Source organism: Colossoma macropomum, unplaced genomic scaffold (genome assembly GCF_904425465.1).
Source record: "Colossoma macropomum unplaced genomic scaffold, Colossoma_macropomum, whole genome shotgun sequence".
In the NCBI taxonomy this organism is placed as follows: domain Eukaryota; kingdom Metazoa; phylum Chordata; class Actinopteri; order Characiformes; family Serrasalmidae; genus Colossoma; species Colossoma macropomum.
The window spans coordinates 36,058,260-36,068,163 of record NW_023494791.1 but is presented as its reverse complement, the minus strand read 5'-3'; the positions used below and the strand labels follow the sequence as shown (position 1 = coordinate 36,068,163).

General features: G+C 41.2%; 1 pseudogene; it reads right to left on the bottom strand.

Moving 5' to 3' along the window:
- Positions 1-342: 342 nt before the first annotated feature.
- On the bottom strand, positions 343-6,937 carry LOC118810018 (annotated as a pseudogene).
- Between the last annotated feature and the right edge of the window lie 2,967 nt (positions 6,938-9,904).

Below are 9,904 nucleotides of genomic sequence, written 5' to 3'. Positions count from 1 at the left end.
GCTCACAAAGTATGTATCATAAGAACGTTAGATTCAGATTCCTATCATGAACATTTAATTGAAGACCCACTTAAACCCATTAAAGCTGCTAATGAAAAAAGTAGCAACAAGACAGAATATATGTACCACCCCAAAGTTGGCTAACAATACATTACCTCATTTCTAAATGCTAAATGTTCACTAGACTTTATTAATTAGTTGCAGTGTTTAAGAATAATTCTGCACAGAGTACGGGGCAGAAGACTGAAGCAGAAACTGCCACATGAAAATCTGTTTGGAGTGCGATCAGAATCTTTTTAGCAGATTGATTATGCATTGCCATCAGACTGATTCTCCATTTTCTTACAGGTCTACACTATTATCCACATTCATCGGATTTAGGTAATCATACGGAAGCTCAAGATTCTTGTTTCTTGCTATTTCACCCTCGAGAGCTTTCAGATGTTCCATTTTCTGAAGGGGCACGGCCTCGATGAAGTGCTCGTCCAGGTAATATCCAAGAGGATACTGCAGGAATATAAAAAAGGAAGTCATTGTTTCAAAACATTGTTACATCCATGAAAAGTATGAAAAACATTGCAAAAATCATTAAAAATGTGTTATGTGTGATGCAGCACCTCTGAGCAAGAAAACATGATACTGTGCAGGAAAGCACAGCAGGCTACAGCAGAAAATGTCTTTAAAAGCATTTTGAAGCTGGTTGTTGATTTTGGATTTGTGCTATATTAGGTTCAATTCAGGTAAAGTACATTTTACAGTAAAAATTGTCCTAAAATTAGGTGTTTAGACTTTTAATGGTATCAGGCAAACTCCTTAAGAGCATGAGGAAGAAACACAGAGGAGACAGGTTTAGGAGTTCTTATGAAGGTTGGCAGTTATGAAGCTCAATAATAAAGCCAAACAACTGCATACTGATCTGGTGCATAGAGGGCAACTAATTCTCCACTCCACCATGTGCTCTATCGATGTGAACACATGAAACTAATTACAAATTATGTCAAATATGACAGATTCCTTGACTTATTAGCACATCTTCACCTCACTTAGTCTATGTGTACACTAAAGCCACCTGCACAACATCTAGGGACAGTTTAATTTTGGGTTTGGGCAACTAGAGTAGCTATTAGTCAGGCTTAGAAAACCAGAGCAGTAGCTTTTGGATTAATCTGAAAGGCTTATCCATAACACGTTACCTTCAGATAATCACCCAGTTAACTAAGCAGTACATGTTCAAGCTGACATGAATGTCTTTTCTGGGCTATGCAGGCTGACGTTAATGTTTTCTATTTGGTAGTAGTATACCTTTGCTTAGTGTATATAGGAGGCAAAGTGTACAAATTTGCAGGTGCAGCATAGAATGTGCCTTGATGCGATCGCAATATGCATCCACAATGCCCAGGAATTATCGTCCTATTTACTAAGACTGCAGCTAACCATGCAAACTCTGCTCATCCCCGCCCATTGACTGTATGCCTGTGAGGCAAAGGGTTTAAAAGGCACAGTGAAATAATGGAGCCACATGCTATGACCACATCACAGCATATTTTGTGCCCCTTCTACACATCTAATTTGTGGGCTGTTTTAAATTTTGCTATGTACACACAGAGATCTGCCAGATGCCATGATTTCCTTTCACTGTTTTTAGGGCGTTCATAAAGCTTATTATAAGCAAATAGTCACTGTGTTTTTGTAGCCACTACAAGCCTGAGAGATGTTTTTAAAGATGTTTTAGACAAAACAGTTGGCCTGTATTTTAAATGCAAATTACTTAGTGAGAGTTTTTAAAGCTTCAAAGCTATTAAAGGTTCTATATACAACATATTAAACATTATTATATCAGCGAACAACTATTTTCTCTATAAAGATATAGTGGAGCAGAGAATGAAGTCACACCCACTCTGTGTGTGTTGTAATTTGAGGTCCTTTTGTTTTTTGTTTTCATAGCCAGTCCAGGCCACGCGTGCATGTTGGTTCCACCCTGTGAAAACATTGGCCCTCCCCAAGAGACAAAGACAGTGACCGCCCATTCAGCTTAGCGAATTCAAGATGGCAGAGTGCTGTGGGAAACATTTAGGTGAAAGCAACCTTCCAAATATTCCTTCATTGTATATTCTGCAACGTTTACCTGCAGCAGTTCCATTCTGCACATGAATAAACAGAGCAGGTATTATTTGGGTGGTGGATGATTCTCAGCACTGCAGTGACACTGAAGTGTCTGATCCACTCATACCAGACCACCACATCAGTGTCACTGCAGTGCTGACAATGATCCACCACTCAAAGCATACCTGTCGCCAACTTTCTGCAGAGTCAATCGCTACAGACCTCCAAACTTCATGTGGCCTTCAGATTATCTCAAGAACAGCGTAGAAGGCTTTATGGAATGGGTTTTCTGAGCAGCTGCATCCAAGCCTTACAGCACCAAGCGCAATGCAAAGCGTTGAATGAAATGGTGTAAAGCGCTGCCACTGGACTCTAGAGCAATGGAGACGTGTTCTCTGGAGTGACGAATCACGCTTCTCTGTCTGGCAATCCGATAGATGAGTCTGGGTTTGGCTCTTGCCAGGAGAACGGTACTTGTCTGACTTCATTGTGACATGTGTAAAGTTTGGTGGAGGGGAGTTATGGTGTGGGGTTGTTTTTCAGGAGTTGGGCTCGGCCCCTTAGTTCCAGTGAACGGAATTCTCAATGCTTCAGCAGACCAAGAGATTTTGGACAATTTCATGCTCCCAACTTTGTGGGAACAGTTCGGGGATGGCCCCTTCCTGTTCCAACATGACTGGGCAGCAAAGCACAAAGCAAAGTCCGTAAAGACAAGGATGAGCGAGTTTGGTGTGGAAGAACTTGACTGACCTGCACAGAGTCCTGACCTCAACCTGACAGAACACCTTTGGGATGAATTAGAGTGGAGACTGCGAGCCAGGCCTTCTCGTCCAACATCAGTGTCTGACCTCACAAATGCGCTTCTGGAAGAATGGTCAAACATTCCCATAAACACACTCCTAAACCTTGTGGAAAACCTTCCCAGAAGAGTTGAAGCTGTTATTGCTGCAAAGGGTGGGCCGACATCATATTAAACCCTATGGATTAAGAATGGGATGTCACTCAAGTTCATATGCATGCGAAGGCAGACGAGCGAATACTTTTGGCAATATAGTTTATGTGTTATGTTGAATTTCTGTTAAACTTTCAGTGTTGTTTGAATATTTATTCAGAGTGTAAAAGTGATTACGGTTTGTTATCTGGGTATGGTCTCCTTTCTTTTTGTTGGCATTTGGCTTCAGATAGTGTTATCTGGTTACTGGTAGGTTTTTAAGAATTATGTAATGATTAAAGTTAAGAAATAGCAACTATTACTAATGAATTGTCTTGCTACTGAGCTCAGCATGCATTCGCAGTTTTACCTTAGCAAGCCCAACCCCCCTCTGCTACCTTCCAAAATGTTGCCCCCTACTTTTGCAGAAAAACAGGCATTTTTACCCATAATTCTACTGGTGCAATCTGACTCTTAAAAAAACACTTGGTGTTACAAGTCCAACTTCGTTATGAAAAGTCACAATCTGCTGTCAGCTAAATGATATTGTGTAACCTGGCCATTGTTGACTGCAGCATGTTGGGCCGACACTGTGAAGATCAACATGGTGACAAACTTGACGAGTTCAGCTACTGTGTGGAAAGACTTGGGGATTCCTAACGGTGGACAGGAAATTATATTTCAGACAAGTTTACATGCTTCATGAAATTTACAGAGAAACTTAAAATGATTATAGTGTCATTTCCAGTAGGTCTGTTAAGCCACTCTCAAAATAATTAAAATCACTGCTGTTGTCCTTTGTCAGAAAGCCGCCTTCTACAATCTCCGTCAGCCATGTCTGGAGCTCAGAGTCCTCCTGGACGTCATGCTCGGTGTAGTAATGTGCCAACACCCCATGTGCAAACCTGGAGGATTCAAAGTTAGTCTGACAGCTTGAACATTTACACTTCATTGTCTGAATTTAATGTAGCTCTATCATACTTGTGAATGATGTTCCACAGCTTGAGGCCGTCATCTCTGTAGTAGCAATGGGGAATGTTTTTCAGGCCTCTCTCCTTAATGTCGTCCGGCAAACACAGAGAGCTATAAGTCAGACCGGCAGTCGCTCTTTTTAGGGATGTAGTCAGTCCTTTATGTCCTATAGCAGCTTGCTGTGTGGTAAAGATGTGAAGAGAAGAACCATCATTGAAAAAATCCAGTTAGGCATGAATACTAACATTAATTATCATATGCATTTCCACAAAATAGTACACTTTTGGAATGATAAAGATCTTAAAGGACATATATACCATAGCGAAAGTGCCATCAGCTGATATCAGCTGTTTCGTCACCATAATATTGATTTGGAGAGTGTAGCGAATATGAGGAAACAGAAGCTGTGAGATAAAGAGCAAAAAATTGCATTATTATATTATTACTACACAACAGTTCACAAGCTCCTTAATCATGTCTATTTATGCCTATGTCTGGTGAATTTTAAAAAGTTCCATACTCAGGTAATTACACAACACCTAAAAGTGTATAATGTACAGCAGTGTAATTAATGTAATCTCATTGCCACAATGCTAATTGGTTCCAAATGGCTTTTATTTGGCTCTGTAGTATTACTTTAAGAGTCTGGGGTAAACAAACCCTTATCTGGTGTATTTTACCCTCACAGAGATTGTTAAAATATATCAAAATACCAACTACGTATGCCCCATCAAAAACAGAAAAAAAGAAAAGGGCTAAAATAGAGGGGACATCATATGTGCTTCATTCAAATATTTGTGTGCTCCTGGCAGGAATCAACCTTTGGTTCTTTGGTGCTAACTGGGCAATGGTGCTAATGGTACCAGCAGGGACAAATGCCTCTATGTGAAGTGGTATGAATTCAAGTCACAGAAGCCTGCTGTACATTACAAGCAAGTGTGCATTTTTCCTCATCAAGAGAGCATCGTTGATCTTAAGTACTTCTCTTTTCTGCTTGTGCATCAAAGCTTTCCTATGTTTCTAACTGAAAATTGGAATAGAAACAGGTAGCAACCACCTTAAAGAGGGGATGAACAGAGGGCAGGGTGCGCAGGGTTGCCATGGTAAAGACCTCAGCCAACAGGTGAGTGCGTAGCAGATGGAAGTTCAGCTCGTGTTCGTTAAAATCTGCATTTCTCACGAAGAGCTTTGCCAAAAGCCAGTCATGCTTGGAGTCAGCAGGGAGGAAAATAGGGTTCTCTGCCTCAGGCTTCTGCTTCAGCTAAGAGAAAGAAGGTTTGAAACTCTGTTATATTCTTAGTGGAAAGGTTTAAACTCTATGAGGAATGGCTCTGGACCCCTGGCGGGTCCTGGCTGGTTTAAGGGGTTAATCCTTGCTTATGTCCATTTGCAGTTAAATGTAATAGATAAACAATGTCTTCAGCAGTCTGAGGTCTTACCTGGATGGCGATGGGCAGCAGTTTGCCCTGAGGATTGCTGAAGAGTAAGCAAAAGGGGCAGCCACATACTGCTGCTTCCCGTCTATCACATTTCCCACGATTCCATCTAGTCTTGCATAGTCACACAGGAAGATATTTCCCTTCTGATTGAACACATTTAAAGAGAAATCAGAAAAAAGTACAAATGTAATCAGTGGTCAATCACTCAAAGTGCTGTTTTTCACACTGTACCTCCATTTCTTTTTCCAAAGAGCTCTCTTTTGGTAAAGAGGACTTGACCATGTCATTAGTGACTGGAAAACTCTTGGGCAGCTTTGAGCAATGCTTGATCATCATGGGATTCAGGCTGTTGAGAAACTGGTAGCCAAAGAATGTGTCGGTCATCCAATGTTTCTTGATGTATTCGGGTAAAAAAGTATAGACAGATCACTGTGTTATGGTGGCGGTGGTCAGATTTAACAGTTAAGTGCATTCCATGTTTTGAGAAAAAAATACCATGGGTCCTAGTTACGTTCCTCTGGAGATCCTCAAGTTCCCCCATGCTGTTCCATGTGTTTGTGGGATGATGAAAGTTGTTCAGCTTTAAGTCCAGTGAACTGAAATACAGTAAGAAGATGTGTTAAACGTGAACCACCAACACACACATTAATTAAATTACAGCTACAAGGTGGAAATCTATGCTCTTAACAGTGAGTACTGGAGCTCCTTTTCCTTTGTGAAGGAGAATCTGATCTCATAAGGCAAACTGCTTGCTGAGTCCGCCTGTACAATGTGAGGCATTTCAGAGTCATACACACTCCATCTGCAAGACACACAGCACACACCATTACGCTGTTGTAAATGCTTTTACATTTGGAAAGGCTTTCACCAAGGAGAACACACCATCAATAAGAATTTTACAATTTGCTTTAAATGCCTCTTCTGGTTCTGATGGTAAAACCACAGAATAATACAGTAAAATTCATAAAAAACAAAACATTTTGGCAATGCTCAGAAGCTAAGATGGAGATGGAGTCAAAGAGCTCACATGTTTGTATGTTTACTTGTTCAAAGTTTGTTACATTTAGCTTCTTAATTTTATTTTTAATCTTTAAAGTTAACTTCTTTCGTTGAATATTTAGTCACTGCCTTATTTCATTAATAAATGCGCTCCTTATGACAGTTTTCTTAGTTTTTCCAGACCACTGTGGAATACGAGCTGTGGACAGACCAACTCCACCAGTGGAACCATGCCGGGATGCCTCGTATATGGCAGTTTCAGGTGATTTTAGGTCCACCAAGTAGTTTCCTGCAGCTCTGGGCCAACACAAGGATGTTGTCACCGTGTTCATTCACGTGAGATTGAACGACATCTTATCCCATCAAAGTGAGGTCCTCAAAAAGCATTTCGGATTGCTTCTAGTAATAGTCAAGAAATGGATCAAGGCCAGGATCATCATCTGAGGACCTTGTCCACCTACCCAAGAGGAAGTGAGATGTTCAGCAGGCTCATGAGTCTGATTTGAGTCACTGAGGTTGGAGTCAGAGTCAAGTCTCAAGTCTCTGAAGTGTGAGTCCAATTTGAGTCTTGAGTCTCTCAGTTGCAAGTCTGAATCGAGTCTCAAGTCTTTTGGGTATGAGACAGAGTGGTGTCGCTGGGGGATAAGTCCAAATGGAGTCTCAAGTCTCTTAAGTATGAGACAGAGTTGTGTCTCTTTCTGGGGTGTAAGTCTTAAGTCTCTAAGGTATGAGTCTGAGTCTCGAGTCACTGAGATGTGAGTCCAAATTGAGTCTTGAGTCTCTGGGGTGTGTGTCTAAGTCAAGTTTCAGAGGTGCGAGTCCAAGTCGAGTCTCAGCAGCAACCATCTCAACTTTGTGAAATGATTTATTGAAACAGTCAATCAAAGCACCAATAAGGCCTCACAAGATCATGTTGAGCAACATTCGGTAGCATTGGCACCAAGTAAAACACAGGGGAGGCCATAATTCCACCACCAGAAGTGCTCTTTATTAAACATGACAGGAAGGCACATACAAAGCACTGGGGGTCTTACCCTTCACCCTTACTGTGACCACCACAACCCACACTGATTAAACCCACACTAACTCAACACAAATTAAACTAACTCTCTCCCAGAACCAGCCAGTAGCGGGTCACTACAATAATTTCAAAAGAGTGACCTCACTGGGTACAATGGACAAGAAAATAAAGCAGTTTAGATTCAAAGAGAGACAGAGTAACACAGCGCTGAGACTGAATCATATACAGAAGTAAGGGTGCTTTACTGTGTTATTTGTAGAGGGTGAGAGCCCCTGGTGCTGTGTGTCTGTTAAATGAAGGATCCCTGGTAGGAGCGGTGCTATTGATGACATGAACCCGTAAAGCGTCACCATCACCAGGATCTGGATGGGCATGGCAGACGACCAGCAGTCGGCCTCTCAAGATGATAGACATTTTTGGTTTTTCTCAAGCAAACTTCAGTGATAGCTTGGCAGATCGGTGCTGGTTTATTTCTGTCTGAAATGAATTCTTAAACTATGCCTGCAGAGGATTTTGGAATGAGCTATCGTTGGCCAATTAAAACTTACAAAATGAATCGATGGAACTTGAAAAAAACGCAGCTCAGTTAGACTGTTCAATGTGCAAATGCAGTGACTAGTTAGCTTTAAGCACATGAGCTCTTAGATAACTGTCATTCGCCGTAAGTCACCTTATTATTTTTGGCTGAAATATTTCAGAGTTTATTACTGTGTTTTTGCAGTTTTCATGTGAATTATGTGAAGAAGGACAGCAGTGGCAAGACCTGCAGAAAACCAATGTATGAAAAAGCTAGTTAGAAAATGCTGGTTAGCTACAAAATTTTTGATGGGACATTAATTTAAGTTACTGAGCTAAAACTCTCATCTGCTGCCATCTGTCAGGAGTAAAATAATCAGGAGCTGTAAAATCAGATCCTAGAGCAGAACAGGACAAATACAGGGCCGATTTTAGGACCAAATCAGCAACAACTGTATGTAAGTAATGAAATTACTGCTCAGCTGTAAACTTTGAGAGGTGTAGTACTAATGTATATTTAAATTACAACACAATTATTTATATGAAATTTAATAATTCTGGGGCGGCACGGTGGCGCAGTGGGTAGCGCTGTCGCCTCACAGCAAGAATGGCCTGGATTCGATTCCCGGCAGGGCGACCAGGGGTCATTTTTGTGTGGAGTGTGCATGTTCTCCCCGTGTCTGCGTGGGTTTCCTTTGGGTACTCCGGTTTCCTCCCACAGTCCAAAGACATGCAGTCAGGCTGATTGGACATGCTAAGGTATTAAGGTATCCTGCCTTCCGCCCAATGACAGCTGGGATAGGCTCCAGCACCCCACCGCGACCCAGAAGGATAAGCGGTTTAGATGATGTATGTATGTATGAATAATTCTGTAATTAATTATGGTCACTTACACAATGAATGACATTTACATTCTAGTCTCTTTGAGGCCACACATCTAACATACCTATGATTGGTTTGTTGCCAAAAAAGGCCAATTTTTTTTTTCTTTCTGCATGAAAAAGGGTACTCACCACATTACTTTTCATCAAACTCAAATCAGAAAATAAATCACAAACACAGATTGAATGATTAGAATCTGCATGTTCCACAGAATTTGTCCATTTGCTTTAACCAAACATCATACCCTGGATGTTCACTTTAGCCTTAAGACTAGAATTAAACTGGTCCAACCAATAAAACAACAAAACACATTTCTAGTTTCAACCAGATAAGAGTAGCATTAGGCTGGTCAAGTGGGCACATTTCACTTAAATGCCGTCCAACAAGACAGAAAACACCTTCCACATTCCACCATCTTGTGAGAGGTAGTTCACCATAAATGGTGCAGCAGTTATGTTCCACACGGTTACGCGCCTGAATGCTGCACCATTTAAGGTGGAATGACAAATTCCAATACAAAGCTGACGAATAAAAAGTCAACTTCAGCTTTGTAGTGAATGTTGCACTTGTATTACTTGCAGAAGCTGTTAAAATCAGTCAAATAAAGAGTAAGTGTTTCTTTTGTTTTGCTCCAAAGAGAAAAATGGTCAGTTTGCCTGGGAAGTTTCTCCAGTAAGACTGGAGTTTAAGTGCTGAGCGAGGGTGCATTGATGCTGTTGATGTTTCGTGTGTTTCCAGCTTGTGGAGGTGACTTAGAGCTCTAATGCTTCACTTGTCTTCTGAAATAAAATAAGCCGAGCATAAGCACAGTAACAGACATTTGACAACGTAGCTCTTTATTCAATTTACGGCAGAAAACGAACTGGTTCACATTCTCTCTACTGTGTAGAGAGTCCCGTCTGCAGTCAGACTCTTCACGTTTCTCTCGATTCATGATGCTCAAGTCCGTGTCACTGGTGTCAAAGTCGAGTGTCAAGGCTTTCTCGATGTTCTCGAGTCAAGTCATCAAATTTATGACTTGAGTTGGACTCGAGTCTTATG